Source organism: Balaenoptera physalus (assembly GCF_965194825.1).
Source record: "Balaenoptera physalus genome assembly, chromosome: 20".
Lineage (NCBI taxonomy): Eukaryota > Metazoa > Chordata > Mammalia > Artiodactyla > Balaenopteridae > Balaenoptera > Balaenoptera physalus.
In genome coordinates, this window is record NC_138901.1 from 17,330,371 (window position 1) to 17,356,574 (window position 26,204).

Below are 26,204 nucleotides of genomic sequence, written 5' to 3' on the forward strand. Positions count from 1 at the left end.
ACCAGCTCCGCCTCCAGAGCCTTCTTCAGGGGAGGTGGAACCTTCTCCAACTCAACAGGAACAGCCAGCTCAACCTCCAGAGCATCTCGAAATGACAGTTTCACCTCCAAGTCACCATCATGCTGAGCATTCAAACTTATCCAGTGTCGCTGTCAAACCTGCAGATGTGGAGCTTACCATAACAAAAGAACCCACGCCAGAGGTGGGGCCTTCTCCAAATCAGCAGAAGCCTTCAGCTCAGGCCTCAGTGCCCCTTACTAATGCAGAATTTTCTACAACCCAGCATGAGGCCCCCACGCTGCCTTCACAGCCACCTGAGGAGCTTGAACCTTTGCCAGTTCAACAGGAGGCTTCAGCCCAATCTCCAGAAGCCGGTCCACATAACAAACCTTCAGTACAAGAGGAGACCCCAGCTCAGTATCCAGAGCATCCTGGAGAAGAAGTTACACCTGCCACAACCCAGCAGGAGACTCCAGATCAGCATCCACAGGCTCCTGAGGTTGTACCTTCTCCACCTCAGCAGGAAGCCAGAGCTCAGCATCCACAGTCTCCTGGTGAGGTTGAATCCTCTCCAACTCAGTCTCCAGAGCTCTCTAATGTGACTGTAGTTTTCTCTCCGGAGCATCATGTGACAACAGTTTCTCCTCTAGGTCAGGATCAAGCTCAGCTTCTGCAGCGGCCCGATGTCACTGTTAAACCTGTGGGTCTTGCACTTATCGTAACTCCAGCGTTCACTAATGAGGTTGAAACTTCTCCACCCCAACAAGAAACCTCGGCTCAGTCTACAGTGTCCCCTGAGCAGTTGGAACCTTTGTCAGTCCAGCAAGAGGTTTCAGATCAGCATCCAACCCCCACTGAAAATGTTGAACCTTTTCCAGTTCAGCAGGGAGCCCCAACTCAACCAACATACCCCGAGGTGACATTTCCAAATCCAGAGCATGTTCAGGCTCAGCATCCAACCTTGACTGAGGTCACAATTCAACCTTTGGACCTTGAACTGACCATAAGGCCCGAACCCACTAAGGAGGATGAACCTTCTCCAACCATGCAGGAGACCTTAACCCAGCCTCCAGAACCACCTAAGGAGGTTTTTGTAGCTCAGCCTCCAGTATATCAGAACCCAATAGTTCCAGCACCAGATCAGGATCACACTGAGCCTCCAACATCACCCAGTGTCAGAGTTCAACCTTTAGACCAGGGGCTTACCACAACTCCAGAACCTACTACAGAGTCTGAACATTCTACAGCCCTGCAGCAGACTACAGCTCCCCCTCCAAAACACCCTGAGGTGACACTTGCACAGCCAAACCTGACTCAAGTCACAGTTCCACCTGGGGACCTGGGAGTTAACACATCTCAGCAACCAAGGCCATCTGAGACAGTTCCTTTGACTCAGTATTCGGTACCCACTGGTCTTCCTGGTGTAAAATATACCCCAGAAAAGAAGCAGCCAGAACAGAATGCCACCACAAACATCAGCATATGTGAGCTCTGTACCTGCAAAAATGAGACACTGTCGTGTGTTGGTCTCAGCCCAAAGCAGAAGCTCCACAGAGTGCCTGAGCCAGAGCCTAACGCCTACAACGGCACCTTCACCATCATGTAAGAATCGCCTTTCCTCATTTGTTCTCTGCCTCCTGCCTGACATGGCAGCCTTTCTTCAGGTCTTCCTGGGTCCTCCTTATCTCCCCAGCCCACATTGACTGACTTTCTGTTTCCACCTTTTGTTTGTCAATGATTCCTTGTCTTCATTCTCCTTCTTACTATTTTTCCCTCTCCTCCAGTCTTTTACTTTTAATTGCCCTTATTTTTTCCTTCTCCATTTTTTTACCCCATTCTTTAATTCCTTAACATCTACTCTTCTCCCCTCTTTGCTCCATCCTCTTTACAGCGACATGTCCCTCTCCCCATCTCATTGGTGGTAATACAACAAAGTGGTTAAGAGTAGAGATTCCGGAGCCAGACTACCTGGGTTTGAACCCAGGTCTGTCATTTATTAGCTGTATGACTCAATTTCCTCATCTGTACAATGGGGATTATGGTAGTCATCCTCTCATAGGATGACTCCTATGACTCCTAAATCTCCCCATGACTCCAATCTCATTGGGAGATTTAGATGAGTTAATATAGGTAAAGGTCTTCTATCAGTGCCTAGCATATATTTTAGTGTTAGCTATTATTATTATTCAACCCCTCAGTTCTATCTAGAACTCATCTTTGTCCCCTGGCTTTCTATATGTAGCACCCATTTTGTGCCCAACCCAGGGCTAAGTACTGTGGGAGCCACAGAAGTCTATGGCATTGTCTCCAGAACATGACAGTGACAAGTGGGGAGAAAGGGGATATGCCTTAAAAGGGAGGTAATATATAATTAAGTATTCAGAGAAATACAGATAGGTGCTGTAATTCACCAGAACCTGTAATCACAGGGGTGTGGAGGTCACGGAATGCAGCATGGATAAGCTAAATCTTTAGCTGGGACTTAAAGATTGGCTGTGATTTGTCAGAAAAATAATAGACAGTACAGTCTAGGCAAAGGTGTGACTGCAGGGATGATCAGAATTTAATAGATTAGTCTGGCTGTAAAGAATTGGGTTAGGCAACAATGAAAGATAGGATTATGAAAAACCTTGGCTATCGGCAATGGGGGTTTGAAAGTTACGCTCTGAGATATGGGGAGCCATGCAAGTTTTCAAGCAAGAGAGACAAATGATTAAAACAAGAGGCTGATTTTAGATTTCATATGTAGAGCGATCTAGAGAGGAACGATTGATTCAGGGAGTCCAAATAGAATGCTTTAGCAAAATCTAGGAGTAAAGTGAGAAGGGGCCAAATTAGAGTGGTTGTGATGGAAGTAGAAAGAAAATCCTGAGAGTACTACAGAGGAAAAACTGACAAGATGTAGTAATTGACTAGAGTTGGGGGATTGTAGTACAGGAAAGAGACAAATCACATGTGTTGATGGGCAGAATGATGGTGGTATAACAGGTGGAAATCCAGCAGTTGGCAAGCAGAGTCAGTTTGAGGGAGATGAGTTCAGTCTTAGGCATCTTTTATTGGTGAGCATAAAGCAACCAGAAGGCTCTGTTTGAGTGGAAATGTCCCTCAGGCAGACGGGCAGACAGGTATCCGTTTTGACTTATTTCTGACTCGCGTGAAAAATGTGCATATTAACTGAACAGTTACATTGTTGCTGAGGGAAGAGGACAAAGCTAAAGCTAAAGATTCAAAGTCATCCACTGAGTTAGTGGTTCAAACTGAACCTCAGGCGTTTAACAGCTTCTCTTAAACATGTCTAATTCATGGATACATTCTCACTGTTTAAAAAAAGAAATGTCACAGAAGTATATAGGATAAAATGTGAAAATTCCACCCCACCTTCCCTACCACCAATAAGGTAACTCCTGTTACTGTTTTGATGTGTGTCCTTCCTTCCGAGCTCTTTCCTTTGCATTTTGTTCCCCTAATGAGGTAATAACTTTACTCCTTGCTCAGTAACTCGTGCTTTTCCCTATGCAATATGCTTAAGAGATATTTTCGTATTAGTCCCTCTAATTTCTAATTGCCCGTATCCTTCTAACACCTGGACAGATTCTGAGGGCAGTGAGCCAAAGCTTTGGTGTTGCCTAGCATAGGATTTCTTTATATTCACTTGCTGATATTGATAAATGTTTGCCATTTTTCTCATTGATTTGTAGGAGTCATTTTAGACACATAAGTGATTTTGGAAAAAAAGTAATTGGCATTATGTATCCAAGAAATTGGACAGATAGGAAGTTCAGGTTCTGAGGAGATGCCTCATTGTTTGTGCCAGTGGCCTCACAGTATGTTTTTATTAATTGTGCACACCGGGAAGCTGATAAGCTGTGGGAATTAGAAAGCTGGTCTTTTCTGCATTTGAATATTCCCCACACGGTGGCCATGATTCTTTTCCTTATTCTCTACATTCTTTTCCTACCTATTCAAGGATATGAACTGTGTTTCTTCACAGAAATTTCCAAGGAAACTCTATTTCTTACATTGATGAAAGTATACGGAAGGCATACCGCTGGACTGAGAAGCTGTGAGTATACTCTCCCCAAATATGAATACAAAAAGTTAACTGCATTGTAAGATCCTTCTTGGTCCAGAATTTTGAGGTCAATACCTGTGAGAAAAGGTATTTCCCCTTCCATATCCCAAAGCAACCTGATGATTGAAATTCTGTGTTTATTTTAAAAATTAAATTTGGCAGGACCTCTTTAAAATCAGTAAGAGACAATTTAAACTTACTTTCCATTATACAAGTAATACATGATTATATTCTCAATAGATAACAATGAAATAACAGGTATAGTGAAAACCCTCCTTGTGCCCTAATCCCCCACCCACTACTTTGAGTTTAGTATTAATCCTTGCAGACTCTTTTCCATACGTTTGAGTACATACATACTTACAGATAGCAAAATAGGTTTGTGTGTTTTTCTTACCTTTTTTTACGTAAGTAACATCCTGCAACTTGATTCCTTCATTTCATGATATGTCTTTGATTTCTTTCCTTCCCAGTACATAGAGGGTTACCCCATTCATTTAAACTCCTGCATAGTATTCCATAGTATGAATGTATCACAGTTTAATAATGCCCCTATTGAAGGATGTTTCGATTATGTCCAGTTGTCTTGTTACTTGCATTGCTGCAATGAATATCCTTGTACATGCATTTTTGTGAGCCTGGTCATTTATTTCTATAGAATAGTTATCTAGAAATGGGATTGTTGGGGTGAAGGCTATTTAGATATAAAATTTTAATTGCCTTCGAAAAAGTTGTGCCAGCTTATACTCCAGTCATCCTGCTGTGATGACATTCATTTCCCCACACCCTACCAACACTGGATAGTCTCCCTTTTTTTGTTTTTTTTTTTTTTTGCTAATCTGACGGGTGAATAAAAGGGGTCCCATCTGAATTTGAATTTTTCGTATTACTTGTGAACTTAAATATCTTTATATGTTTACTGAACATTTGTATTTCATCTCTGAAATGTCTGTCCTTTGCCCATTTTTCTGTTACTATTTTTTTTATTGATTTGTAGAAAAAGTCAGTTTAGATCCATAAGTGATTTTGGAAAAAAACATTCAAAGTAATTTTTCATGACAGTCTGTGGTCATATCCTTAGTTCAATTTGAATAGACAAGTCATAAATGACTTCTGAATTAATAATAAAAGACATAACATTCAATCTAAAAACAGGTATTATGACCACCCTTAAAGAGATGCCCCCTTAGTCGGATATCTTATTGGTAAGGAAAAAAATGCTAGAACCAGGCAATTTGTTTTAATTTACAGATTTCGTAAATAGTATATGTAGTTTATATTTCCCGTGATAGTATCTAACTTGGAGATTTTATTTCCCAAACTTGTAAGAAAAATGAAAGTCATTTGGCACAAGAAATAGATAACTTAATTTCCTCTGGGAGTGGAGGGGGGTGGTAGACTGAGGGACAGAGGTAAGAGAAAAAGTTTGAATTGTGTGCTACATATTTTTGGAATTTTGAGATGTGAGTATATATGACATATTTTCTTTTTTTTTTTTTTTTTTGCTTTTTTTTTTTTTTAAAGTACTCGAACTGTGATTTTTCTTTTAATTTATTTTAATTTATTTATTTTTGGCTGTGTTGGGTCTTTGTTTCTGTGCGAGGGCTTTCTCCAGTTGCGGCAAGCGGGGGCCACTCTTCATCGCGGTGCGCGGGCCTCTCACTATCGCGGCCTCTCTTGTTGCGGAGCACAGGCTCCAGACGCGCAGGCTCAGTAGTTGTGGCTCACGGGCCCAGTTGCTCTGCGGCATGTGGGATCTTCCCAGACCAGGGCTCGAACCCGTGTCCCCTGCACTAGCAGGCAGATTCTCAACCACTGCGCCGCCAGGGAAGCCCTATATGACATATTTTTAAAAAATAAATTGAAATTAAAAAATTAATTTTTAAAAAGCATGTGTTTGGGAGGCGATACACTATAACATGAGTCTGGTAAGGTTTGAAGATTTCTAAGTCAGCTTGAGGTTTCTACCTTATAAGCAGAGGTTCCTAACTTGAGGTCAGTGTTTCCCCAAAGCAGAATTTCTTTATACCTCCTGCTCCCCCGTGTATACCTCTTTGGCAAGCTACAGAAGCTTATGTTCTTGGGATAATGTTTTATAATGTATAATAAGTCAAACTATATAGGAAAACAAAGGAAACCAACTGTATTGAAATAGTTTTCAGAATATTTTTAAAATTAGTGAGACAGTAATAAATATGCTTCTCTTAACACATTAAATAACAAGATATAGTGGTAGGTCTAATAAATATTATAACTCCAGGGTAGTGATGAGAATAAATGATATTTCGAGGTATCTGCAGCATATACGTGATATGAAATGACCTGTGATTTCTATTGGGGACCAAATTAACTATACTGTTGATCTACTGTGGTTTGTTGCCTACATTCATAATGGAAGGAAGTGCTGATTTTAGTTAGAGATTTGTGAAAACTGAGATGTAATTTTATTTCCCATCCAAGTTTGGCACTCTGGATTCAGTCCTCTCTATTCACAGACCTCTGCCCTAAAAGGATGATCCACAAGTCGAAATTGCATGCACACTTTTGCGTGTGTTCAAGAAAGTGCAGTTTTTTTAGGGAAAAGAACCATTGCTTTTCTGAAATTCTCAAAGGATTCTTATCTCAAAAGATTGAGTCACAAATGTAGGGGAGAAGAAAGACATTTCTTTTCCTGTACTTATCCTCATGAGTGACGATAAATGGATAATTTGTTTTAAGTAAAAGTATCTGATAGTTGATAACTTGTCACTTTCTGAATTCATTCAATAAATATTTTTTGAGTATCTACTATATGCCAGGAACTGTTTTACATGCTAGGGTCACAGGCCCAAGAATGAAACAGCCCAAGTATTCCAGTTCTCAGGGGGTTTACAAGTATATAAAAATAAGTATATAAGTATAATAAATAGATAGGTATAATTTCAAGCATTGCTAAGTACTTTGGAGAGAAAGAAAGCAGGGGAAGCAGAGTAAATCAGTTCCAGAAAGGCCTATTGTTTGCATTACATATATAGTTAAATCAATCAAACAAACAAACCCTGAGCCCTCTCAATTTCCTAGAAGTTACAGAGGTGGAGAGAAGGATAATTGTCAATAATACAGAATCAAGAATGAATGTGAAATTCAGAAGATTGCCGTAGACCAGAACCCTGGTCAGAAGTTAGACATGGATCTTTCTTAAGTGTTACTTCATGCCTGGTTTTGATATTTTCATGGTGTGAGAAAGTTTTAGATCTGGCTTTAACTCTGATTCCCCATAGTTTAAAATTTTTTTCCTCCGTCAAAATGAAGATTTGGAGTTCTACAGATTAATGTATTTTATTTCAGTTATTGAGTTATTGCTTATTTGAAGCTCCTTTTTGGGTAATTTTTTGGTGACTGACTCATTCTCAGTCTAAACTTTACTTCTAGGCTGAATTTACCGTTGTTATTTTTAAAATTTCTACTATCCTGTCATCCAAACAACTTCACAGAAAGAAACCCCATTAATTTGAAATACATACTGTTTGGTTACCCCCTGTCCTACCATGATATTCAAACTCTAACCAGTCTGGTATGGGCATCAGCCAATCAGAGAAGACAGTGCCATAAAGAGTGGAGGATCAGCCCCATCTCTTTGCTGTACTTCCTGAATCCTTGTCAGCGTTCAAAGTTATAATCAGTATATGTGAGTTCCACTTTTGTGTAGCTTTTTTTCATATACCATCATTTCCTGTGACGTTTGTATGTCATTTATGGTATATACATGCAGTTTGGTTATGCGATATGGGGAGGTAGAGTTTTTTCCTACCTTTGAAGGTGTGAAAAGGGTTACCATAAATGTCGTTGGACATATTGATTTGGTTTTTTTCTTTTTGGATCATTTCCATGGAAATGTGAAACCACTACTTAGAGGTGAGAAAACAATCAGTCTTAGCACCATCTGTTGACCATTCCCCCTAACATGTATTCTGACAATCACTGCGATTCCTTCTAACATGGTGAATTTCAAATTGAGGTCAGGGTCTTTGAAGCATGCTCAGGGCTCCAAGAGTTCTTTGTGGGAATTGAAGTCTCTTGTGTTTTTGTTTTAGTGATCTTTTAAAAATGTGTGTGACTATATTCTGTATAATATGAACCACCTTAATAACTGAGTTGCAGAGTTTCCAGGTAGTAATATTTTAATTCTCATAAGCTATGAGTAAAGAATTAATTTATGAGCTGGAATTAAGCTGTGAGATGGAATTAATATAAATATGTGACCAAGAGACACTGTGAGTGAAAAGCAGAAGGTTTTAAATGCAGAACTCAGTGGAAATAGTTTCACAAGGCAACATAGCCTGTGCTCAGATCCCCAAGGCTCCTGAAGGATGTACCACTGTTAATATCACCTGCAAGGAAGGGGATTCTTCCAGGCACGAGAAATCTACCTCTGACGTCTTATAGAGTTTCTTCTGTACTGACTCTCTCTACTACTCCCTCACTCCACTCTTGGGATACTGGCTATGTGCCTTCCTGCTTATCAGCTATAAGAAACAGGTGCAAAACACCACCCCCTCCTCCCCGCAGCATGTTCCTAGTCTTTATCGTGAGACCAGCGGAAGCAAAGGGCTTAACATTCCTCTGGCAGACCCAGGCGTCAGGCTTGACTGTGAATCCTTCCTGCTCCCTTCATTCTGCATTCTGGAGAAGTCATTGGCTGGATCTCTCAGTTTCCTAATTTATTTTTTAACTGTCATTTCTGCTTCTCATGTACTGAGATTTTTTATTATTGCCAACACTTTTCATTTGTATATTCTTGAGTTGATTAATGGATGCACTATCTGCTTACATCTGTCTGAGGGTAATAATTGTGCTATCCTAAGGTCCTCTTGTGCTTTGTTAACTCTGATTCATTGGCTATAAGCTCTTATGTTTGTTTTTGTTTTCTGTCCTTAATGGAGTTGGCTTTCTCACATTGTTTGGTCCTTCCTGAGTGTAATTCATCTTTGTAGTTGAGATTCTACTGCGTTTGTTTCCCAGCTTTAGGGGAGAAGTGAAATGAGCTGTTGGGGCTTATTACTCCCAATGGGTTCCCCTGAGGATAAGGCAGAGGTGGAAGGTGCCTTCTGGTGGCTAGTCAGGGAGTGCATACCTTTCTTCCAGGGTTCTGAGACCTTGCCCCCTTTCTAACACCAATTGCTCCTGCCTAGAGGAAGACACCTTTTGCTGCCTGGATCAAGGGGGAAAGATGTGGGGTTGATGTGTGCTGTAGGCTGCTCCTACCGCACTATTCCAACTGATCACCCTGTAGTAGCTCCAGGACGTTTCTGGTAGGGGAGCATTTGTGGAGCTGCTCCCACACATTGAGCTAAGGTCGTGATTCTTAAGTTATATCTTTTCTAGGGATTCTAGTTATGTCATTCTTAGGGATTTTGGTGGAAGTTGAAGGGGTGGAGACTTGACATGTTTCAATCTGCCAACTTGAAATAGCACAACTTCTTAGGAAACAATTTTGTATCCCTATTACATCCTAGACAAACTCGGGCAAATATGTATCAGGATACAAATACAAGAATGTTCAAAGTAGTATTGTTTTTGTTTAAATTTTATTTATTTATTTATTTATTTATTTATTTATGGCTGAGTTGGGTCTTCGTTTCTGTGCGAGGGCTTTCTCCAGTTGCGGCAAGCGGGGGCCACTCTTCATCGCGGTGCGCGGGCCTCTCACTATTGCGGCCTCTCTTGTTGCGGAGCACAGGCTCCAGACGCGCAGGCTCAGCAATTGTGGCTCACGGGCCCAGTCGCTCCGTGGCATGTGGGATCCTCCCAGACCAGGGCTCGAACCCGCGTCCCCTGCATTGGCAGGCAGACTCCCAGCCACTGCGCCACCAGGGAAGCCCAGCAGTATTGTTTTTAATAAATCAAAACTAGAAAAATCTCAGTATACACCAACAGTAGAATGAATAAAGTGTGGTATAATCATACTTAGAAGTCATACCCTTCATCAGAAACATAACGCAAGCCACATAAGTAATCTTAAATTTTCTGGTAGCCACTTAAAAACACAAGTAAAATGAAACGGATGAAATAAATGTTAATATCTTTTACTTAACCCTTATTTACAAAATATTTTCATTTTAACATGTAATCATTATATACATTATTAATAAGATATTCTATGTTTTTTTCATGCTAAGTATTTAAAACTATCCAAAGTGTTATCATATCTACATGTAATCAATCTAAAAATTAATGAGAGAATCTATATTTTTTTCCCATACTAACTCTTTGAAATCACAATTTGGTTGCTAAATTTTATTACAAATACTTGATCGGTATTGAGATTTCATAAAATTTACAGTCAAAAATGTAGTATCACATATGCAAATTGTTGCTAACATAAACATTTTCCAATAATTACATTGAGTATCAGTTTTTAAAATTTTAATTTTAAAATAATTGAAATTAATTAAATTAAAAATTCAACTCAGTCACATTAGCCACTTTCAAATACTCAGAAGCCTCATGTAGTTGGACATGCAACACTACATACTACAGGCAAAAATAAAATAACTTTACAAAATAATGTTGAATGAAAGAAGCAATGTGGAAAATAATACATATAATATGATTCCACTTATATAAAGTTCAAGAAGAAGCAAGACTAAACTGTGTTGTTTATGGCTGATAGAGAAAAGGCAAAACTACATTTAAAAAGCAAGGAAATTATTATTAAAGTCAGGATAGTGGTTCCCTCTAGGAAGTCAGAGAGAGGGTTGTGATTGGAAAGGGGCACACGGGGTCTTCTGGGATGCTGGCAGGATTCTTTCCTGACATGAATGGTATTACGTGGGGGTCTGTTTTGTAATTATTAAACAGTTGAACAGTTGTTCAATTGAATTATTGAACAGTTATGTATATTTTATGCCCATTTTAGTTTTCAAACAATTTTTAATGCGGGAAAAAATCAGATGGCTTCATTTGCCCTGATACAGCTGTGTGTGGGACTTCCCAATAAGGTTTGGGGAAAGAGAGGAGGGAAGGGCAGCTCTGCAACGTTGGTGCCACCCAGAGCTGGGTTCTAACAGAGACTTCGTGATCTAGAGAGTAGGCATTAACTATGTGATTTGGTGGGAAGAGTGGGTGGGGCGTGGGTGTGTGTGGGGGTGTGTGTGTGTGTGTGTGCGCACGCGTGCACATGCGTGATGGAGAGAGATGGACAGAAAGGAGGACGTGAAAAGAAGGTTCAAATGAAAACAGAGCAGAAATCACCATCCCTAAATTAGATAAGAATTAGGTTGTTTAGGTGGCACCATTACCCAGCTTTCCTCCACATATAGGAGTTAGTCCTATGTAGTACATAGTTGTAGTTATTTTGCAGTTTGATCCAGAAATAACCTTTTCATTTTTCAGAATTCTCAGTGAAAATTATTTGACTGAATTACATAAGGACTCCTTTGAAGGCTTGCTATCCCTCCGATATTTGTAAGTTAATCATATTTATTTATGAGTTCTTATCTATAAAGTAGATTATCTATAAAATAATTAAGGGGTTCAAGTTAGATAATCTCTTCAGTTTCTCCTAGCAATAAAATTCTACAATTCTTTAAGTCTGTGTAGGGTCCCAGCCCATCACTAGCACTATATATCTCCTATTCATTTTTAATTTTTTCATTATATAGACAAGGTATAGATAGAAAAATACACTTTAGTTGTAGAGGAAAAGTGGTAATGAGGTCTGAGCAATTATAGACTCCCATATGAACCTTGTTATGTAAGTGTTCATATACTCTCCATCTGTATTTATATTTTGTTTATGACCTATGGATCAAATCTGGCCCACAGTCCGTTTTTATACAGTCCATAAGTTAAAAGTGATTTTTTAAAGGGCTGTAAACGAGAAAAAAAAGACACGAAGAAAAATATGTGACAGAGACTGTATGTGGCCTGCAAAGCCTAAAATATTTACTTATCTGGTCTTTACAGAAAAGGTTTGAAAAAGTTGGCTTAGTGAAATGAGAGGAATTAAAGTTAACCTCAAATTGTCCCCTACAGGACAAGAAAATATAGAACACTTACATTAATATGAATGCCATTAACTCATAACTTTGATAATTTAATCTAAATTAAATTAACATTTAAATATTAACTATTTAAGTAGATGAAGTATGTAAACAGTATTGTCAAGGGACTTCCCTGGTGGTCTAGTGGTTAAGACTTTGCCTTCCAGTGCAGGGGGTGCGGGTTCGATCCCTGGTCAGGGAGCTAAGATCCCACATGCCTCATGGCCAAAAAACCAAAACATAAAAAAAAAGAAGCAATATTGTAACAAATTCAATAAAGACTTTAAAAATGGTCCACATCACAAAAAAAAAAAAATCTGAAAAAAAAAATCAGTATTGTCAAGAACACATTAAGTTACCAAAAGAACAAACTGTTGTTAAGGATTTCGATGCAGGAATTGTGATACCAATATTAAGAATGTTTAAGATGATGGTTAAGTGGTATATTTAGAAATGTTTACACTAAATAAGCATATCAGAAATGCCCCTAACAAAAATCTCTCCAGCCTTTTTTTTTCTGTTTTTTGTTTGCTTGTTTGTTTTGTTTTTTGGGCCACGCCACACGACTTGCGGGATCTTAGTTCCCTGACCAGGGATTGAACCCAGGTCCCCAGCAGTGGAAGCGCCGAGTCCTAACCCCTGGACCGCCAGGGAATTCCCTCTCCAGCTTCTTTATCAAAGAGGAAATGCTTGCCTCGTATTTCCTTTATTTAGGGATAAGGAGATAACTGTGTTTTTTGCTATAAAAGCTCAGTTTTTGTCCTTTGTCCATGGCATCCAAAGCTGTGTATGTCATTAATCCTTATTAAGCCAATTAATGATCCTCTTTAGCAAATAGATTCTTCTTGCAAATATAAAAGGCTTAAGGGAAGTGGGTATAAAGAGCCTCACATGACCCTAAAAATAGTTCTTTTAATTATCAAACCTTCCAAGCCTTAAGGGGCAATCACCTTTATATTAGTCTCTTCTCTGCCATCTGGGCTCCAAACCTTACACAGTTTGGAGAAAAACAAATAAGATAACTGCACAGTGGAATAGGCCCTTCATTACTTCTACTATGTAATACTTTATAATCTGATTATTTCAGGTTAGCGTAAGTACTCTCATTCTTAAAAAAAAAAAAAAAAGCCAATCAATAAAAAAGCGAAAAAAGAATATGCTAATCAGCACTATGCCTAGTGTTGTAAACACGAAGATGGGTAAGACAGGACTCCTTTTAGCAACTCATGATCTCACAGGGAAAATAAACATATAAGCTCAAACCATAATGACATGGTTGTGGAGGCACCATGAAGTAATAAAACTACATTTCTTTTAAAACAGTCATTTCCTCCTTCTATCCACTCCCCAGCTATTTGTTGATTTTATAAATATTTGAGTTTGCTTTATGTCCGCACGTAGGCTTTAAACATGATAGACGATGCACATAAGCAGGATCTAGTCCATACTTTGAAGGAGTTTATGCTCAGAGGACATGGGTTGCAAAAATAGCTATATTTAAAGAAAGAAATGAATATGGGCAATGAGAGCTATAAGTTGGTATTGGAGCACAAAAGAGGGAAAAAAGACTTCAAATTGGATCCGGGAAGATGTTACTAGAGCAATGCTGTTTAAACGGGACCTCGAAGGGCCATTGGGTATCAATGACAGACAACTTGGGAAGAATAAGCTTGCAAAAGGAAAGTGGGAGAAAGGCAAAACACAGGAAAAATACTCTGAGTACCTGTAGAGTACAAGTGGGAAGAGCAGGAGATTAGAGCCAGATCATCTAGGGCTTTGGAGGCCAAGCCAAGGATAACATGTCAAGCTACCATGTTACCACAGCAGTGCTTTAGGACAAGCTTTAGCCTGCAACAGAACCAACCACTTGGAGGGCTTGTGAAAACACAGGCTCCACCCCCATAGTTACTGATTCAAGAGGTCCAGAGTAGGGCTGAGTATTTGTATCTTCAATAAGTTCACAAGTGATGCTGGTATTTGAGAACCACTTCCGGAGAGTTAATCTGGTGATCGCGTGGAGGATGGCTTAGAAAGGGAGAGGGTAGAGATGGAAACACCAGTCAGAAGACAGTTATACCCATCCAGGTGAAATGAGAGACTAAGCTGGAATCAATGGAAATAAGATAGTCAGCTATAGTCAAGAGTAGGTATTTTCGAATAAAAGTCAATATGATAGAAAGTGTAATACTGAATTAAAGTTACATATTAATGAGAGAAGTAACTTCCTTTCAAGTTGTGTGAAAGGGTATCTTTTATTTCTTCTGGTAATGAATTGACCTAGAAAAACAGAACTATACTGGGAGGTGTGTAAATATAAGAATATTCCTTTTAATATTGGAAATTATAATGATATATAGAGATAAAAACTTTGAGCTCATAATCCAGAATTTGGTGAGACCACGAAAGGTGGAATCTAATCAATGCTTCTGCTCTTGGGAAAGATTACCTCCAAAATCTATCAAGATCCATAGTTGTATATTTAATTTATGAAGATCCTGAAGGTGAGACTCTTAAGAGAGGTGAAGGCAGGGTTAGGGGCTCTGGAAGGTTCAAGTAATAATTCCTAAGGTTTGGAGTTTAGACCAAAGCTTCTTATTTATTATTATCATTCTAAAGTCTACTAGTTATTCCTACTAATTAGATATCTAATAGCTAATTGAGGCAATATTTTCCTTTTACTTTTCCTAGAGATTTATCCTGCAATAAAATACAGTCTATCGAAAGACGTACATTTGAACCACTACCTTTTGTGCAGTTTATGTAAGTTACAAGTATAACTTCATTATATTTGGAATTTTTGTAAAGCTTAATTTTTTATAAAATTAATTTGTTACTCATTTTGAAATATGATTAAAATTACTACTAAAATTTTGTAGCAAATCCTTTTTGTCTCTAGCAAAGATTAGTGTGAGAATTATTACACAGATCAGAGTGAATCATTATAGAGCAGTGGTTCTCAACCAGGGTGATTTTGCACACAGGTGACATTTGGTAGTGTCTGGAGACATTTTTGCTCGTCAGAACTGTATATGCTACTGGCATCTAGTGGACAGAGGCCAGAGATGCTACTAAACATCCAACAGTGTACAGGAGAGCCTCCCACAGCAAAGAATTATCCAGCCCAAAATGTCAATAGTGCTGCCTTTCTAGAGAAATAAAGATCACTCAACACAAGTATTTAATGAGCATTTACTATTTTGTATCTAATGCACCACATATATAATCATGAAAGTATAAATCATAATGTCTTCCACAGTGAGATTTCTTTAGTGTATGGAGGGAGTAGTGTTGTTATGTTTCATCATATATAAATTAGAATTATTGCCAAAGGATAAATGTTCTGAAAGAATATATATTTTTCTTCTTCTTTTGCTTGTGTCTTTTTTTGTAGAAATCTTAGTTGCAATTTACTCACAGAACTGAGCTTTGGAACGTTTCAGGCCTGGCATGGAATGCAGTTTTTACACAAGTTGTAAGTGAAATCGAAGATGAATACGTGTAAAAAACTGTGTGTAAAAGCATCATGCAGTTATTGGTTAGCTGGGTGTAAGCCCAGTATGAATTCTGGAAAGTATGTCTTGAGAGCCATTTTTTTTTTTTTTTTTTCAAATGAGGAAACTAAGGCACAAAGAGGCCAAGAGACTTGTTTAACTCATATATATGAAACGCTCTGCTTTCCATAGTACTGATCTTCGGCACGGGCGATAAAAGGCACCAAGCAAAAACACTCAAATTAGCATTGTCATGGAATCCCACTGATGTCTCTCCGATATGCGAATGGTCCATGAAGTTCCACTTTTGAATTTCACTTTGATTCCTGCTCATGTGCAAAGTTCCTAACTGCTTAAAATGTATGCAACACAGAGCTGCAAAGAGCTAAGTTTAGCACCGAATTCGTCAGCGAGCAAAAGGTGTGGGTGCTTCCCCAACCATTATCAGCTCTTTTAAATGGTAAAGCAGAAAGAATTCCTGAACGCCCACCACAGGGCTCTCCCCAGCCACCCAGAACATTATTTTTCAAACAGCATATATCTCTGAAGTGAATTATCTGTGGCCAATAGGAAGCTTTGAGGTGTGGAAAAAGACGTTGTTTGTGTTCAGCTGTAGTGTGAGAAATACAAAGAAAATACATTGCTGTAGCCTAATTCAATATACTTTCTTTGCTGACTACTCTTCAGTAAGGAGTGTGGGTTTTACACCCTTTCAGCTCAAAAATTCTGTGATTTCTCGTGGCACAAGGAAATGAGAGTGGGTACGTTCAGTGGCCCGAAGGCGATTTTAGACTCAAGGTAAAGAGCTCTTCTACACCTGGCTTTGGAAAAGACTCTCTTACCTGTCTTGTGGTTCAGAAATCCAGTTTCACACAGTTCATTTTGGGTTAATGAAGGTGCTGAGGCTGTGTCTGGAGCTGGATTAGCAATTCCTGCAGATGCCTATCTTTAGCGGCCTCCTTCCTTTTCCTTGTTAGTGTGCTGATGCCTACCTTGGGGAGAGAGCACCGAGGGTCAGTTTTTCTTTTGCCAGCACACCGGAGAGCAGGCTCATGAGGTCCCTTCACCAGGAGGTTTTAGTAGCGTCAATACAACGTCTTAAACTCACCTCGTTTCCTAAACATCCTATAACACCAAGAGTTCCTTATAAGAATCAGAGTTTCACTATAGTTATGTAGGCAACACAGGAAAATACCTTGCGGAAATAAATAAATAAATCACAGTTTAAAAATTAATGAACTCATTCAAAAACATTCACTGAGTGCCATGCCCACTGTGTGTCAGCACTGTACTAAGTGCTGGGGATACAAAGACGCATAGGGCAGGGACTTTGTCCCCAAGAAGCTTTCATCCTGGAAGGAGAAAGATGGATGTTGATGGGAAAACATATATGAGAGCCATTCTAGCATCTGTGCAGCAGGGTAACAAGGTGAGGAGGGGGGTGATGAAGTAGACAATGGGTGGTCGGTTAGAAAAGATTTGTAATGGAAGAGGCACCAACTTGTTCCTTTTGAATTTGTGTTCCTCTTAAATGACAGAAAAAGGTAGTGAAAGAATCAAAACTATCTGGTGTTGGAAATAAATTAGTACTGTACTCCTAAAACTCATTCACAGTTACTTTCAAAAGATTGTCACAGTATACTAAGTCTTTGTTTTGGGCTAAGTCTTTCTAATAGACAAAGCTAATTTGCTTCAGGAAACATTTGCCATGGTGAGATACAGACTTTATTGCATCTCTTTCCAAAGGCAAGCCACCAAGGGAAGATGCCGCCCTCGAGTTAAGTCATTTTACTACCTATGATGACATATTACTGGGGTGTTTATAAGTTGCCTGCATTAAATAAGTTTGGCAAAGGGCCCCAGCTGAGGTGGATTTATCATGAATTCAATGAAGCTTAGGCTTCAGGGCTCCTCACTTGCATAGGTCCCTTCCAAGGTCTTGAGAGGGGTCCTAGCGATTTTTGTATTCATAACTGTGCATGTTTTTATTAGACAGGATTTCCCAAAGTAGATGAGGTTCAGGCCCCACAAAACCTTGATTCATCACCGGGTTTCAGGTAATTATAAGTCAGTAGGTTTCTTGAATGAAGCCTCTATGTTATTGACAAACATCAGGTGAAGTAGTTAGCAGTGTGGTAGTCTATTTGAAATCCGAAATCGACCTCAAAGATGAGCTAAGAGCTTATTAATTAATAAAGTACCACTTTTTGAATGGTGGTAGTAATCGTATCTCTTTCAGATAAAATCAGGAATGAAATATATTATGGAAAACCAGCAGTGGTTGATAATCCTAAATGTTAAGTCTACTTTTTTTTCTGACTTTAAAGTGTTTCTCCTTCATTCACCTATGCAGGTCCAGACTGATGGCTTATTTTTAAAAATTCTTTTAGTCACTTCACTGGTCCTAACAATACAAGCTCCATGATTTTAGAAACTGAAGGACTCTACAGTGTAGAAAGGCTATATAACTTAACCAGACAGAGGACATTCACATGCTGGCTTGTCTGTGGTACATCAATATTGTACCAAGAACATAAGCACTAAGAGAGAATAAGAGGAAAATCAAAGCCTTATCCCTATTGAATTATTTACCCCGTTGTTGAGAATATCAATGAGGTAGGTGTGGCCACACTATGAAGGCAAATTGAGCTGCGGTCACAGAGCCGCTCTAATGCTCCCCCAGTCAACTAGCATTGGTCTCCTTTCGATAGCTATGTACACACAAAAGCTTACACACTTCAGGGTGTTGTCGTCACTTTTTGCTGTGTACTAGAATCCTGGCAGCTTCTCAGATTTAGAAAGGCACAAACGCTAAAAACAAAACTAACTTGGGTCTGTCCTTTGGGGTGATTTAGGGTGGCTGTTTTATTTGTAAGAGTTCAAAACTTTGAGATTGTCACACCTAGCAACTACTATACTTTTCTTCTCCCAACTGCATCTTATTCTTCCCACCTGTAGTATTTTCTCCCATTCTATATGTTTTTTCACTTTCTTGATAGTGTCCTTTGAAGCACAAACTTTTTCATTTTTATAAAATCCAATTCATCTGTTTTTCCTTTGGTTGTTTGTGCTTCTGGTATCATATCTAAGAAACTGTTGTCTAATGCAAGGTCATAAAGATTTACTCCTGTGTTTTCTTCTAAGAGTTTTACAGCCTTAGCTCTTACATTTGGATATTTGATCCATTTGGAGTTAATTTTCATACATGGTATGAAGTGTAGGAGTCCAGCTTCATTATTTTGTGTGTGGATGTACAGTTGTCCCAGTATCATTTGGAAAGACTGTTCTTTCCACATTGAATTGTTTTGGCACCCTTATTGAAAATCAATAGACCATAAATATGAGGGTTTATTTCTATACTATCAATTCTGTTCCATTGATTTACATGTCTGTTCTTATTCCAGTAGCACACTGTGATTGCAGTCGCTTTGAACTGAGTTTTGAAACCAGGATGTGTGAGTCCTCCCACTTTGTTCTTTACCAACATTGTTTTGGTTATTCTGTTTCCTTGAATTGCCATATGAATTTTAGAATTAGCTTGGCAATTTCTGGAAAGAAGTCAGCTGGGATTTTGATAGGAATTGCAATGGAACCATAGGTCGATTTGGGAAGTAGTGAAATTTTAATAAGATCATCTTCCAGTCCATGAATCCAGCATGTCTTTCTATTTATTTAGATCTTCTTCAATTTCTTTCCACAGTTTTGTACTTTTCAGTGTGAATCTTGCACTTACTTGGTTAAATTTTTCCCTAAGTATTTTATTTGTTTTGATGCTGTTACACATGGAATTGTTTTCGTGATTTCATTTTTGGATTACTCATTGCTGGTGTGTAGAAATAATATTGATCTTGTATCCTACAACCTTGCTGAACTCATTTATTAATGCTAACAGTTATTTTCCTAGATTCCCAGGAATATGTCTTGTGGTCTTCCAGTTTCCCAGGAATACATTGGAACATTTCAAAGTCTCTGTGGACATCTCATTCCTCAGCTTTTCTTTTTAAGCTTTTCGGTTGGGCTGTTTTTTGCCCCGAACTGTTATCCATTGCCTCATGCAACCGCCATGTTAAAATATTTGCTCGAAAATGTTTTCCAAAAATGCCACCTGAGGAGAGGCTTTTCTCACTAGACAGCTCTCAGTCAGGTCAAAGGCAAGCCTTTCAAGTGAGGTCTTCCAGGGGACCACCAGACATGTAAAACAATGACAGTTCTTTGGGAATGAGGCTTTGAAGGACCTCCCAGTCCATGCTGCTCCTCCTGGTACCAGGGATGTGGGCTGTTTTTCAAGGCTACCACTGGCATGGAGAGCAAAGGTCAAGGACAAGTTCAAGCAACACAGATCTCATTGTTCTTACAGAAATTAATTTGTTTTCCTTGAATAAATTGCTCCCCAATTTGCTGCAAGCCTGTTGGTTAAATGTCCAGAGTTCCGAAAAAGTTGATTCTGACCATTTTTGCCAGTTTTGTTGTTGTTGTTGTTCTTGTTCTTGTTATTGTTGCTTCTGTGGAGGGATGAATTGTCAGATGTCCTTCCTCCATCATTTTTACTGATTTTCCTGCAATATCTTTTAAAATCTCTAAAGTCTCAATGACCATAGGCTAATTAAATATTTATCATGGGAGATGATTAAGGAAAAAATAAATAAAAAGAGAAATAAATAAATAAATAAATAAAAAGAGAAAATATAATTCTCATAGAGGCTTTCCCAGATGTGTAGATGAAGTTTGAAAAGGTATTTCTATATTTAGTGCTCTCAAAATTAAGGTTAAAGTAACAGATGTTTTAAACCCGCCCCCGCCCCCCACTTTTTTTTTCATTCAGGTTAAACACAGGCTTTAGAGTCAGAACTGAGTTCAAATTCCAGCTCTGCTTCTTACTAGCTTGATGACTTAGGACAAGTTATATAACTTCTCTGTGCCTCAGTTTCCTCATTTGTACAATGGGGTAATATATCTATCACATAAGGTTACTGTGAGGATTAAATGTTAAATGCTGATCACAGATGCGTGGCAACCCAAAAGATATTAGTTTTGATAATTATTTTACAATATTCGCAAAAATACGTTAATAATTCTTGAGTAGAGTTAACCTGAAGTCAGATATTCTTTTCTTTCTTCCTGTTTCTTTTGGGTTTTTTTTTCCCCCCTTATTTGTTTTAAGGAACTAAGGAAAAAGAAAGAAAGAACTAAGAAGAAAATCTATTCCAGCATTTTGGAATAAAATTTTGTTCCCCACAATTAATTTGTTTATTTTATTGATATATAAACAAAATGTTATTTATTTATTCAGCAAACATTTATTAACTACCTAGTAAATATTAGGCACTATGTCAGGCACAGGAATAATAATGACAATAAAGTGTGGTCCCTGCTCTCAAGTTGCTGGCAATCTAGGAGACTGACAAGTAAACAGGTGATTACATACACAGTAACAAAGGCTATGATACAGGAATACGCATGGGACTATGTGATGGGAGTATGGCTTTCACCAGTTCCTCTTGGATTTATCTCTTCTTCTTTGGCTCCAGAACCAAGGAATTAGCCCTATTTTTGTCTTTCACTGGGTAGTTTAAATCATGAAATGTTAAAAAATTTGTAGAGATGAAAGAAAAACACCTTGAATTATGGAGGATACTAGAAATAGTACTTTTTTACAGAGCAAGGGCTTCCTACCAGCATAGTCACTTCTAGGGTTTTTAACCTGAAAAGTTCTTTGGCATATTTTGTCTTTACTAGCCACTTTTTTTTCTATTTGTTTGTTTGTTTGTTTGTTTCTCTTCTCCACTTTATCATCTAGAGACCTGGGTAGTACCCAATGAAAGAGTGTTTTACAGATGCTAAGGGTGATTTATGGGTAAAGACAGAAAATGATTTTTGTTTTAAACCTTCACGTTCCGTACCAAAAAAAATGAATATAAGCTTTCATGGAAGTAATCGAAAATGCAGATAATTTAAATTCCATTCCATTTTTCAGAATTCTCAATCATAATCCTTTGACAACAGTTGAAGATTCTTATCTTTTTAAATTGCCAGCATTAAAATATTTGTAAGTATTGCAACAGTTTCATGGCTCATGAGATGATTTCTGCTCTTTTTTACTTTCGTCAAAGCTTGAGTACTTTGGCTAAAAAGTCATAATTTAGATTTTAACTGGGTTATTGAAAATAAAAGTTATTGGCAAAGAAAACGATTAAGAAAGAATATACATGGGTAAGACAGCCAGCAGAGAATGAGAACAGTGTTGAAGAACACATATAGATATGGAACATGTAGATGCATGTAGGAATATTATTTATCCCAGAAAGCAAAAAGGAATAAGGGGTACATTATTTTTTTTTAAAGAGAGTGATCAAAAGAGGTAGATGCAATTGAAAATGAGAAGTTAGGATAATAAAAAATGATTGTACCGTTCAGCACCAAGGCCATTAATTTGATGATGCAAATTTAAATTTCTTCAATAAGAGCTCTTTGGAATTATCATGTATGGCAAGTAAGAAGCCAGAATTGAAGTAATCACATGTTAAGTATCTTTTTAAGTTTAGAATTTTTGTCTTTGGGTTTTATATCATGCATGTTTGGGCTTCTCCTTCAGAGACATGGGAACAACACAAGTGGCACTTACAACAATTGAAAGCATCCTCATGATGACCCTTGAATTGGAAAAACTGTAAGTTGATTTTTCTTACATTTGTTTTCACTCAATTGTTTTTTTAGGTTTGTTGTATTATTTTCTTAAGTCAGGTTTATTTATGTATAATTTTCACTTAACAAAATTCACTATTTTTAAATATACAGTGTGATGTGTTTTGACAAACGTATAGTTCTGTAGCCACCACCACATTTGAGGTAAAGAAAACTTCTGCACTCCCAAAAGACCCCTCATGTCCCTTTGTAGTCAATCCATCCTCCTCCCGCTACCAGCCCCTGGCAGCCACCAATCTGATTTTTGTCCGTATAATGTTGCCTTTTCCAGAATATCTTATAAATGAAATCATGTGGTATGTAGCCTTTTGTTTTTGGCTTCTTTCACTTAGCCAGTCTCTTCGGAGATTCATCTGTTTTGTTGCACCTGTCAGTAGTTCATTCCTTTTTATTGCTGAGTAGTATTCTAGTTGTGTGGATACACAGTTTGTTTACGCATTCATCATTTGATGAATATTTGAGTTGTTTCTAGTTTTTTTGGCTATTATGAACAAAGCCTCTGAAAACACTCACATGTGTGTGTGAACATATGTTTTGTGCGAGCATATGTTTTCATTTCTTTGGGGTGAAATACCTAAGGGTGGGATTGCTTCATCATATGCTAAGTGCATATTTAACTTTTTAAGAAACTGCTAAACTGTTTTCTAAAGTGCCTGTGCCATTTTGCTTTCCCACTAGCAGTCTATGAGAGTTGCAGTTGCTCCACATCTTCAACTGATCCTTATATTTGTTTTCTAAAAACGTTTAACCTTTCTAGTAGGTGTGTAGTTGCATCTCGTGGTTTTTGCCACATTTTGCATTTCTGTAATAGTTGATGATGTTGAGTGTCTATTCACGTGCAAATATCTTTTTAAATGAAGTGTCTGTTCAAATCCGTTTTTTAATTGGATATTTATATTGAGTTTTAAGAGTGCTTTATATGAAAAGCAATGGAAAAAGTCCTTTCTCCTAGATATGTGTTTAGTAAATATCTTCTCCCAGATTGTGACTTATCTTCATTGTATTAAAGTGTCTCTGAAGACTAGCTGTTTTAAATTTTTGATGAACTCTAACTTAGCAATTTGTTTTCATATTTATTTAATTTATTTGGTTGTGCTGGGTCTTAGTTGCGGCAGATGGGCTCCTTAGTTGCGGCTCATGGGCTTCTTAGTTGTGGCATGCGAACTCTTAGTTGCGGCATGCATGCGGGATCTAGTTCCCTGACCAGGGATCGAACCCAGGCCCCCTGCATTGGGAACTCGGAGTCTTACCCACCAGGGAAGTCCCTTAGCAGTTTTTCTTAGATGGTTTGTGCTTTTTTTGTGTCTTATCTAAGAAATCTTTGTGTGAGACCCCATTGTCTGACCCAAAATCACAAAGGTTTTCTCCTATGTTTTCTTCCAGAAGTTGTATAGTTACATTTAGGTCTATGATTCATTTTGAGTTAACTTTCATATATGTTGTGAGGGAAGGGTCAAGTTTCATTTTCTTGCAGTTTAAAAAACTATTTCTGTAGGACCGTATTGTGACAGTTTATTACACAACTAACTGCACCTTAAATTGTGCCATCCCCCCTCCAATATGGCAAGCTAATAGAAACTTTCTGTTATGCCAAGGCTAGCTGAGGGGATTGCATGAGATTAGTAGGCGGAAAGGGCCCTGCGTTTAGCAGTCTGTTCCAACCGTCTTTGTCAGGTCAGCTGACAAATGACTGTCTTCACCACGCCGTCACATCTGTTGGTCACTGCTCTAGCCTCATCTTCCTCAGCCTTCCACAGCATCTGCCGCAATTGCGATCCCTCTCTTGTCAGCTAGATGCCCTCCTCTCTGGATATTAAAAATTATTTCCCTATGTAACTACAATACTGTTAACACACAGTATTGAAGAAATTAAATTCCTACACAATAATATTACCTAATAAAGAGTTGCTATTCAAATTTCCCCAGTTGTCTCTCTCATATAATATCATTTCTTTTAACAGCTTTTTGAGGTATAATTGACATACAGTAATCTGTGTTCACACACACACATACATACACACCACGAAGACATCATCAAAATCAAAATGTCCATCACCTCAGAAAGTTTCTTAATGTCCCTTTGTAATTCTTCCTTCCCATCGTTCCTTGCCCTTCCCAATCGCCAAGCAACCATTGATCTGCTTTCTGTTTGCATTTTCTAGAATTTTATGTAAATGGAATCATACAGTGTATACTTTTTTCTAACTGGCCTCTAACTCAGCATGATTATTTTAATCTTCATCCATATTGTTGTATATATCAGTAATTCATTTCTCTTTATTGCTGAATAGTATTCCATTATATGGATGTACCACAATTGATCTATTCACCATTGATGGGCATTTGAGTTGTTTCAGTCTTTGTCTACTACAGATAAAGTTGCTATGAATATTTGTGTACAAGTCTTTGTATGGATGTATGCTTCCATTTCCCTTGGGTAAATACCTGCAAGTAGAATGGCTGGATCATTGGTAAGTGTATGTCTACGTTTTTAAAAAATACCTATTTTCCATAGTGGTTTGATCATTTTACATCTCTACCAGCAGCGTTTGAGAGTTGCATTTTCTTCACGTTGCGGCCAACACTTGCTATGCTCAGTATTTTTAATTTTAGATAGTTTAATAGGTGTGTAGTTGTATCTCACTGTAGCATCCCTCATGATTAATCATGTGAAACATCTTTTCATATGCTTATTTTGCATCTGTATCTCTGAATCTTTTATCTATACTTTTCTGGAATTTTGAGAGTTCTTTATATATTCTGGAAATTAGTCCTTTATCCAATATGTAAGTTGCTAAGTATTTTCTCCCATTCTGTGACTCATCTTTTCATTCTCTCAGGAGTGTCTTTTGCAGGGCAGAAATTCTTAATTTTGATGGTGTCTGATTTATCTATTTTTTTCTTTTATGGATTATGCTTTTGGTGTTGTATCTAAGAAATCTTGCCTAACTCAAGGTCATAAAATTTTTCACCTGTTTTGTTCTAGAAGTTTTATAGTTTTATGTTTTTTAGTTCTATGTTTTACATTTAGATCTCTAAACCAATTTGACTTCATTTCTGTACATGGTTTGGATGGAAGTTCATTTTTTTTTTTTTTTTTTGCACCTGGATATTCAATTGTTCCAGCATCACTCGTTGAAAAGACGATCGTTTCTCCACTTAAATGCCTTTGAACCTGAAAGTCAGTTATCCACATCTCTCTACTTCTGAACTTTCTATTCTGTTCCCTTGATCTTTCTGTCTATCTTTACACTACTATCACAATGTCTTGAAAGTGTAGCTTCATAAGCCTTGAAATCAGTTACTGTTAGTTCTTCAACTTTGTTCTTTTTCAAAGTTGTTTTAGTTATTCTAAATTTTATTTCCATATGAATTTTAGAATTAACTTGTCAATTTCTATAGAAAAGCCTACTGGGATTTTGATCTATAAATCAATTTGGGGAGAATTGATGTCTTAGCAATCTTGAATCTTCTGATCCATGAATACATTATATCTCTCCAGTTATTTAGGTCTTCCTTAATTTCCCCCCAGCAATATTTTACAGTTTTCCGTGTGCAAGTCTTTTACATCTTTTGTCAGATTTATTCTAAGTATTTTATATGTTTGATTCTGTTATAAGTAGTATTTTAAAACTTTGATCTCTGCTTGTTTGTTGAGATAAATTAATCTTTTTGTATGTTGATCTTGTACCCTGCAAACTTGACAAACTCATTTGTTAGTTCCAGTAGCATTTTTGTAGATTCTATCAGGTTTTCTACATAATCATGTTATCTGCAAATAAAGATAGTTTTACTTCTTCCTTTCCATTCTGAATATCTCTTTTCTTTTTGTTGCCCTATTGCACTGGCTAGAACCTTCAGTGCAATGTGAAACAGAAGTAATGAGAGCAGACATCCTTGCCTTTGTCCTGATCC

At 37.9% G+C, this 26,204-nt stretch overlaps 1 long non-coding RNA gene and 1 pseudogene across 2 annotated transcripts in view; one reads left to right on the plus strand and one right to left on the minus strand.

Annotated features, from left to right (window-relative positions):
* The window catches only part of LOC309651046 (leucine-rich repeat-containing protein 37A3-like), a 55,144-nt pseudogene that overhangs the window by 12,996 nt on the left and 15,944 nt on the right, over positions 1–26,204 (plus strand). Inside the window, exons 6-10 of the transcript XR_014268691.1 lie at positions 11,447–11,518; positions 14,785–14,856; positions 15,488–15,568; positions 21,562–21,633; positions 22,180–22,254. The product of XR_014268691.1 is annotated as a leucine-rich repeat-containing protein 37A3-like (transcript). The remainder of the gene's footprint in view (positions 1–11,446; positions 11,519–14,784; positions 14,857–15,487; positions 15,569–21,561; positions 21,634–22,179; positions 22,255–26,204) is intronic.
* LOC309651064 lies at positions 11,836–21,554 on the minus strand. Its single transcript, XR_014257902.1, has 2 exons — positions 16,430–21,554; positions 11,836–14,121 (listed from the first exon to the last, which is right to left on the minus strand). It is a non-coding gene; the product is annotated as an uncharacterized lncRNA (long non-coding RNA).